The following is a 9,407-nucleotide window of genomic DNA, read 5'->3' as shown; positions in this document are numbered from 1 at the left end:
CAATTCATGATGTGAGGCATGATTATAAATAGTTGTGCTCATACTCAACTCATCTAAGTGCTCTCTGCATAGTAAACATTTTGCACCAATTTCTCTATGCCTTCTCTGCACACTTTGACCATTCTCCTTTCCACAATGCTAGAAGACTAAAGTTTCTCAATCCTTCTTCCTTCACACTCAGATCATTTTATGTCCACTACCTTATTTCTCTTTGTCCACATTTCATAAGGAGAGGGGGAAGTATGATGCCATCCTCCACTCAGGCTACCCACTCCGACTTCAATACTTGTCAGTGTAGGCCAATACTTCATTAGGAACATAATTATGAAAATTAAGGGTCGTTTGTATGGGCCTGCACACGACACGCCATAGGGAAACCAACCAATATGCAACAGACATTCAATGTCCATGCAACAACCCACCATAGACTTTCCCTCTTAGAACTTTGGATTCATATGTCCCTCCATTTAGGCCAGTCGTCAATTTATTTTCACAAATAAATAATTTACATAACTATGTTTATATACATTGATTTTTATGGAAAAAGAGTTGTTACACATTCTAATCTTCTATAGTATCTTTCCATCACACAAAAGACTCTCTCTTCTTATTGTTGTTGATAACCATAATGTTATAAGCCATAACATCCTCTAGCTTCAACTTTGGGTGACCAACAATGAAGAATGTTATGTGTGATGGAATTCTTATAGTCTTCAAAATAGTATTGTGTGTGTGTGTGTGTGTGTGTGTGTGGAAAATTTTAAGGATGAAAATTTATTTTAAAGTTTAGAAACCTTAGCGAATCTAACTAGTCCATAATATGCAATCTGTAAAATGTTTGGCAGTATTTTTGTAAAAATATTCAAATTTCTAATAATTTTATGTAGTCTCTATACAAAAGTTTTGCAATTTTTAAGGTAAAACTATTTGTACTATAAAATTTGGGCGAATAATGTTGAGAAAAAATAAAAATTAGTGATTCCTTTTTTTCAAAAAAGCATGGAAAATTAGCCCACTTGCGAATATTAGCCCCTAAAATTTTCCCTGTATAATATATATATATATATATATATATATATATATATATATATATATATATATATATATATATTATTTTTTTATTTTTTTTAATGCATATCTCCATCGTCAGCAAACAAAATTGTATTATATTATCTTTTAATGGTTTGTTCATCATATTCTCCTCACATTCACATCAATTATAGTTGAGGCACTAGATTGCATCATCTTCTTTGGTCAATATGGTCCAATGTTACTTAATAGTAGTTCTTGGATAGGTATTAATGTACATTTGGAAATTGTAGCAAGCATCATTTTAGAGAGGGTACATTAGGATTTCAAGTTGATCACCCTCAGTCTTGTTTATGTTGCACATTCTACACATTGTATTACTTCACTAGGCCTTGCGGGTAGTTCAAATTCTAGTATCATGATTTGGTTTGAGTGAGTTGGTTTCAATTATGCTAAAGTTCAATTTTATAGTGAATTTGAGACTAACAAGGCTATCATCATCCATATTGTTCAACATTCCAATTTCAATCAAACCTAAATAATATTAGTTGTTGGATCGTTATTGATGTGCATTTGGAAATTGTAAAAGGTATTGTTCTAGAAAGGGCACATACGGATTACAAGCTAGACATCCTTAGTCTTGTTCTTGTTGCATATATTTTACATGTTATATTTCCTCACTATGCCTTGGGGGTTGTTCATCTTTCACTTTCTAGTCTCATAATTTAAATTGTGAGTTTTGGTCATGTTCATTTTGCTTTTCTAATCATTGAATCGGTATGTTTGTCTTTGTAAATTATGTTTGTTTTCGTAATTGATTTTATTTTTAGGATTTAGGTTGACATAATCTTTGTGGTAGTTAATTTTTTTGTTGATATCATAGCAAGATAAGGATTCTGTTGGAATGGGATCTTCAGAAAAAATTGAAAATACTGAGCATGAATAACAAAATATTTCTAGTGAAACCAAGCGAATTTTGAACAATGATATGTGATAAAAAATAAAACTAGAGTACAAAAACGAGTACCTCCATTCATGAAAGTCACCAACGCACTACCTATGTTTCCAATATTGCTAAATTTGTTTCACTGTGTTAAAATAGTAACGCTTATTTGTGGCTATCATCTATTGAAGAAGCTACTTGTCCACCAAAGGAGCCACTTTTATGGAATCCATGCGGGGTCAGTCTGACGCACTCGTGGTCTCTGTGGAGAACATTTGTATACACAAGTGATATTCCACATTTGAAGTCTGACCATTTCTTGAATCTTAATACTTTATTACGACAAATAGTAACAAAATTGTGATCTTTATGTATTTTAATTTATGGTTGTAATGTTTCATAGTACACTTTTGGTACATGAACAACATATTTGATGAAACCAACCTAGAATGCGCTTATGTTTTTGCTTGGATGTTGGCTTATATTACCAATACTTGGTTTAAACTTGTAATGTATTGATCTTGCAATGCTTATAATGTATGTATCTATATAGTCTATTTATGATGAATATGAGATGATTGATTCTACTTATTATACTGGAAGACACTTACATATCGAGTATGTCACCATACCCATGTCATTGTTGTCTTTAAGAAGATGTGGGAAAATAATTTCTAATGGAAGTAATAAACAAGACAATAAAGGAGAGGACTCATTGTTTGATTCATATTTGAACAAACTTGTACATGTTGAGTCAAATGTAGGGAGAGGAACCACCGAGAAAACTCAAATTCTATGTGAAAACCATATGCAATGACATGCCCAAAACATATAAGCGAGCGGAGCCACTGAGAAAACTCATAATCTATGCAAAAACCATATGTAATGACATGCCAAAAACATATAAGGGAGCGGAGCCACCAAGAAAACTCACATATATGTATATGTATATATACACATATACACATATACATATGTGTACATGTATATGTATATGTATATATGTATATATACACATATACACATATACATATATATATACATATACACATATACATATATGTATATGTGTATGTGTGTGTGTGTGTGTGTGTGTGTATATATATATATATATATATCACTATCGAATATTCAATGGCAGACATAGGACATTGAATATTCGACCATTTCCGATTGGAGTACTCATCAGATACTCGACGACTAGAAACAATGTAAACTTTGAAACGAGAACTGATACTGTTACCCGTTTCGTAGAGATAGCAAAAAAGTGACCTTATTTTGAAAAGGGGTGATGCAGAACACACATGTTTTTTTTAGAGCATAGTTTTTGGCACTTTAAATTTTTTTTATGTACATTGTGTTTTAGAATAGTAGTGATTTTCATGCTGATTTAAAAAAGTGGTAATTCCGCATTAGACCCTTTTTTTAAAAGACCTATTTTTTTACTTTAAATTTTCTAATATATGAAATGTAAATAATTATTTTGTAAATTTAATAATTTTTGAAGTGGTCATTTTCTTCATATTTTCTTGTTTTTATTTTAATTTTATTTTTTTTTGTAATGAGTTTTTTATTGTTTTGCATTTTTAAATTAGAAGGTCGATATTTTGAATTTTCGATATTCTACATATTTATACATCCTTAATTAATTTTTCAATCCACATGAAATAATTATTTCTAAAAAACAATATTTTTTAACAATGGACATAAACATAACCATTTTTAACATAAATATAACTAAAAAACTACACATTTTGATAATTTTTTGCTAGAATTGACATGTCAAAATCACAATTTTTATACGAAAATTTTAACTAAAAATGGTTAAATAATAGTTTTTTTTATGAATTTCATGTCAAAAAAATAATAATAATATTTTTTTTTTTCAAAAAATAATGATTAACTTAAAAATTAATGCGAAAATCACATATTACAAATATTGAACACATAATAGTATCAGTTCCCGTATTTGGAATCGAATAACCACCGGCGACTGCCCATGGGGGTGGCTATCCAATTCTCGGAATCAGATAGCCACCGCCTGGCCACCCCCATGGGCAGCCGAGCGGTGGCCATCTGATTCTGAGAATCAGATAGCCACTGCCTGGCCACCCCCACGGGTGGCTGGGCGGTGGCTATCCGATTTCGAGAATCGGATAGCCACCCCCATGGGCAACCGAGTGATGGCTATTCGATTCCGAGAATTGGATAGCCACCCCCACGGGCAGTCGAGCGATGGCTATTCGATTCCGAGAATCAAATAACCACCCGCATCGGCGGTCAGGTGGTGGCTATCCGATTCTTGGAATTGGATAACCACCCCCTGACCGCCCTTGAAGTGGATATCCGATTCTCAGAATCAGATAGCCACCACTCGGCCGCCCCCATGGGTGGCCGAACGATGGCTATCTGTTGGCGCTATGGCATAGGTTTTGCGCTATGGAATAGGTGTTGTCCTTGATGGCAACTCTCTCTGGTGACAGATCTCAGTTCAAGCTCTCAGAATGAAGGAAAAATATATATACGCAGGTTCACCATGACGAAGACGCGTATACACGCGGGTTAGTTGTTCAAAAGTCGCGTATACATATACACGCACTTTCATGCAAGGAAAAGCGCGTACATGTGGGAGAACTTATTTTTGGTCCGTGGTATTTAGTCCTTGGTATTTGAACCTATGGTTGTGGGCCATGGTATCTCGTCAGAAGTGTTGATCCCAAGTATTGGGTCCATGGTATTGATTTGTTATGGTTTTGGACCATGGTATTGTGAAAGGGCTAAGACTATAAAAGAGGAAGGAGATCATTTGGCAAAGGATCATCTGAATTATTGAATATCTGATAAAGTGCTAGATCTGGAATACTGGTGATTGGGTTATGGTGCAGATCTGGACCTGAATGAAGGAAGAACCTGAGCGCAAGGAGAAGGATAAGTTCTATTGATGGGTCAAAATCTTAAGGCTTGAATAATAGTATCTTTGTATGATTTTGATCTATTATATGTGGCACATGCTTGATCTATAAATCTGGTAATCTGGGTTAACTAATGTCTGAATGTTTGAAAGAGTGAATTATCCTTTATAGATCTGTACGCAGGTTCAGTGAAGCGAAGGCGCGTATACACGCTGGTTCTGTGAGTAAAAACAACATATACGCAGGTTGGTCCAAACACAGAAGCGTATGCACGCAGGTTTCTGGTTATTGAAGTAGCGTACGTCTCTTGAATTGTGTTCTAGCTGCTTCTGTTTATTGCTGCAGTGTTCTGGGTTCAGAATTTGGTGTGTGGTTACTATTACTGTGTTCAGGGTACAACTGTTAGAGAAGTGTCTATTTGATTCAGTGTTAATTGGTGAAAAGGAGATTGATTGATGCAAAAATTCTTGATGATTGATTGATGTTCATGGATCCAGTCTGAAAATTTATGAAACGAGGTCCCTAGAAGCAAAGAGAAGGTTGTAGCCTTCTGCAGGTAGTAGCCTGCGTACTAGTATCCCGGCTAGTACAAGAGCTAAGGGGGTTGTAGCTCCCTTCCAAGAGAAGCTGGAGAATGAGAGAGGGTTGTAGCTCTCTGCAGGTAGCAGCCTGCATACTGGTAAAGGACTACACCAGTACAGAAACATTGTAAAAAGAAGTTTCTAATTAAAAGAAGATAGAGACGAATTGCAGCAGGTGGTTTTCACCCACATTGGGTTTCCACCTTATATCTTGTGTTCTTGTGTGTGATTGTCTTCTGCCCTGTTTCACTGTTTCTGGTTACTGTTTATTTGATTCTGACACACAGATTAATGATCAACATCTGTAAGATAAATTAAATTATAAGTCTGCATGGTATACGCTTGTTTCCTTATCTGTAGTTGCGTATATACGCGGTTTTCTCTAACTGAAGTAGCGTATATGATCTGGGTGTGAAAAAGAAAATAATTGACTTGATAATATTGATTCACTCCCCCCCTCTCAATATTATTTCCAACACTATTCGATTCTGAGAATCAGATAACCACCACCCGACCACCCCCACAGGTGGCTGAGTGGTGGCTATCCGATTCCGAGAATCGGATAGCCACCGCCCAACTACCCGTGGGGGTGGCCGGGAAGTGGCTATTTGATTCTCGGAATCGAATAGCCACCACCCGGCTGCCCGTGGGGGCGGTGGCTGATAAAATTGTTTTTTTTTAAATAAAAAATAAATTTTATTATATATATAGAGAGAGAGAGAGAAATTTTAAATGTTTTTAAATTTTATTTATATTTGTAAAAAATATATATTTTAAATATTTTAAATGTTATTTTAAAAAATATCAAAAATATATTTAGCTTTTTTAATTTTAATGTTTTTTTGAAAATGATGTTTAATTTGAAAATATGTATTTTTTTTTAATTTTAATTGTTTTTCGGGTTTTTATTTTATTTTTAATTTCAGCATATTTTTGTTTTTTAGGGTTTTTTGAAAATGTTTTTAATCTTAATTTTTGTAGTTTTTTAATTTTTTTCGTTTTTTTGTTATTTTTTTATTTTTTTTAATCTAGTTTGTTTTTAATTTTATTTTATTTTTTTAGTTTTTCTTAATGCTTTTTTAAAATTTCCTATTTTTACTTAATTTTATAGTTTTTTTATTTTATTTTATTTTTTCCAAATTTTTTTATGGTTTACCACATTAAAAAAAAATGTTATTTTTTTGAAAATATGTTTTTCTTATTATTTATTTCTTTAATTTTTTTATTTTTTTTAATTCTTTTATTTTATAGGTTTTTTTTTAATATGTATTTTTATTTACGTTTTGGTCTTTTTTTGTGTTTTTTTCATTGTTTTTATTTTTAATTTTATGTTTTCATTATTTTTTTGAAATTTTAATGTTTTTCGGAGTCATAACAAAATCTTTTACACCATTATTTCAAAATGTTGAAAATTTACCCAAAAAAAAATGTTATTCGAGCATCAACACTTTTCGTTTTGAGGGTGTTTTTTGCACAATTTTTGCACATAAAAATTCGGTTTTACTGGCATTTTTTTTAAATGTTGAAAATTAACCCTAAAAAAAAAAATCCATCGTTCCATTATTAGCACTTTTCATTTTCAGGCTGGTTTTTGCACAATTTTTGCACAAAAAAATTGTTCTCACTACCATTTTTAAAACATGTTCAAAATTGACCCTAAAAAAAAAACCATCATTCTAGTATACACACTTTTTGTTTTTAGCACTGTTTTTCATGTTTTTTCGAGGTTTTTTGGGTAGAGTTCTCGTTTTGAGTTTATAGTTCCCGTTTCAAAGTTTACATTGTTTGGATCGATAGATGAAAATTTCAATACCTTAACGCTCATGTCAAACAGAACTCCCTTCCATCGTCTATCTAACACTTAACCATCGACTTGAAAGCATCAAAGTGACAACACTTCTATCACACAATTTAATTATTTCATCTATTACCCGATGCCTAAACGTCAGTTTTTTTCTACCAGTCAAAACAACCTATGTGTCGAACATCCATAGCATATATGACGTGTCACCATTAATCTGAAAGTGTTAGAGCGACAACACTTCTATCGCACAATTTACTAGTTCCATTGATTAACCGACGCCTCAACATCATTTTGTTCTGTCGAACAAAATGAACTATGTGTCCAATATCCGACTGCAAACTGGTGTGAGACCTGCCGAATATTCGACCTTTGGTCCGTCGGATATATGACGATTTGTAGTGTTGCAAAACTGACCTATAAACATTGGCTTTTTAATGACCATTTCGATCTTTTTTATGTTTCAAATAATCGACAATTGTAACATCGCATATCCTATGGTGACTAAATTATTGAGTATTTGACAGAATTCCAACGACGATTTGATAAACACCAATGTGTCGGATAACCAACGTCAATAAGTCGCATATCCATTGGATTTTGGGCCCATTTGTACTAGTGTATGTCTCCGAGCCCAACTTCAAAGTGGAGAGGCCTTTATACTATCTCATCAAAATAATGGAAAATACATGGAAAAATACATGGCAATCACTTTTGAGAGTGTCTGGAAATTTTGCTGCTCAAATCCCAATTCAAAATCCCCCAGTGGATTTCTTTTGAAATTTCATGAAAAATGAGTATAACTTGACCAGGTTTTGAACTTTCACCTTTGGGTCCTTTAGGGAATTTTCAAGATGCCACAAGAGTGAGAATATTTAAGGAATATTCTTGTTGAATATTCCCTCGAATATACTTTGTGAATCTATCTCAGAAAGAACATCTACCTGACATAGTTATGTTGCAAAGAGTCTTGTTCAACCCTCTGTGGCTTTACCTACATCTCCCCCTCCCCTCTGAACAAATGGCATTTTAAATATATTTTTTTGAGCGGAGAGACCAACGACCACACCGTGATGCTTTGGTTTGCATGTTTAATATAGAGAGTCGGTTGGGTGGAGGACCCGGGGTCAAGCCTATGAGCCTCCCCCATTTTAATTTGTTTATGTCGTTTAATTTAAATTGAACGCATATGGTTATGTCATTTAATTAAAATGAATCGCATATGGTTATAACCATATGTATATATGGTTACATAAATATTTGCATGTTTGAACCCCCACATCAACCAAACCATTCGAACCTTGACAAGCCTGTCCATGTGTTCAAGCCTACTTTGCGGGTTGATTGGACCTTTATCGGCTGCCAATTGGGTGGCATGTGGCACCATTTGATTGGGCCATATGGCATCTTTCCATTGACCCATTTGTGTGCCCAGTTACCCTTGTTGTGCCATATCACACGCCTAATAGGACGTCAAATCATGCCACATAAGTGTTTGATGGATGACACGTCGTGCCTCCAGAGGATGCAATGTGGCGCTTTCTAGGTGTTCCACATGGCATGGTCAGTGCCAAATTTTTTCCTATTTACACAAAACTTCATATGGGCATAACTTTGTCATTCGAACTCAGATTGAGGTTTCGTTTGTGCCACTTGGCATTTGTTTTGTTGATATTTAAGGACATCAAAATTTGAGCCTTTTTGGATCCTCCTGGATCACTTATTATATTGAGAGGCGCCTTCTACATCCTATGTGGGTGAGATGTGTCATGTCGATAGTGCTAATGTGGTGCATGTGAGTTCAAAAAATACAACTAAATATAAAACAAAACCTAATATCATATTGACTTACAAAAAAGAGATATTTGTTGAAGTGAAAACCATTTTTAGAGTACAAAAATTAAGGAAAAGTTTGCATCTCAAGGTATTTAATGATTATTGCTTTGGAACAATGATATAATGGTGAACTTGATGTTTAATTCATAATAATTTGTTTATTCATTTTGATAGTGTTAAGAGGCACATTCTATGGTTCATTATGGGTGAGATGTGTTACATATATAACACTAACGTGGTAGATGTTGGTTTGTAAAAATTAATTAACACAAAATAAAAATAAGTATAATATAATTCACAAAAAA

The sequence above is a fragment of the Pinus tabuliformis genome, chromosome 7 (assembly GCF_031772625.1).
Source record: "Pinus tabuliformis cultivar Carrire ecotype Pingquan chromosome 7, CPIR1, whole genome shotgun sequence".
Taxonomy (NCBI): domain Eukaryota; kingdom Viridiplantae; phylum Streptophyta; class Pinopsida; order Pinales; family Pinaceae; genus Pinus; species Pinus tabuliformis.
Note: the sequence above shows the minus strand (reverse complement) of the source record.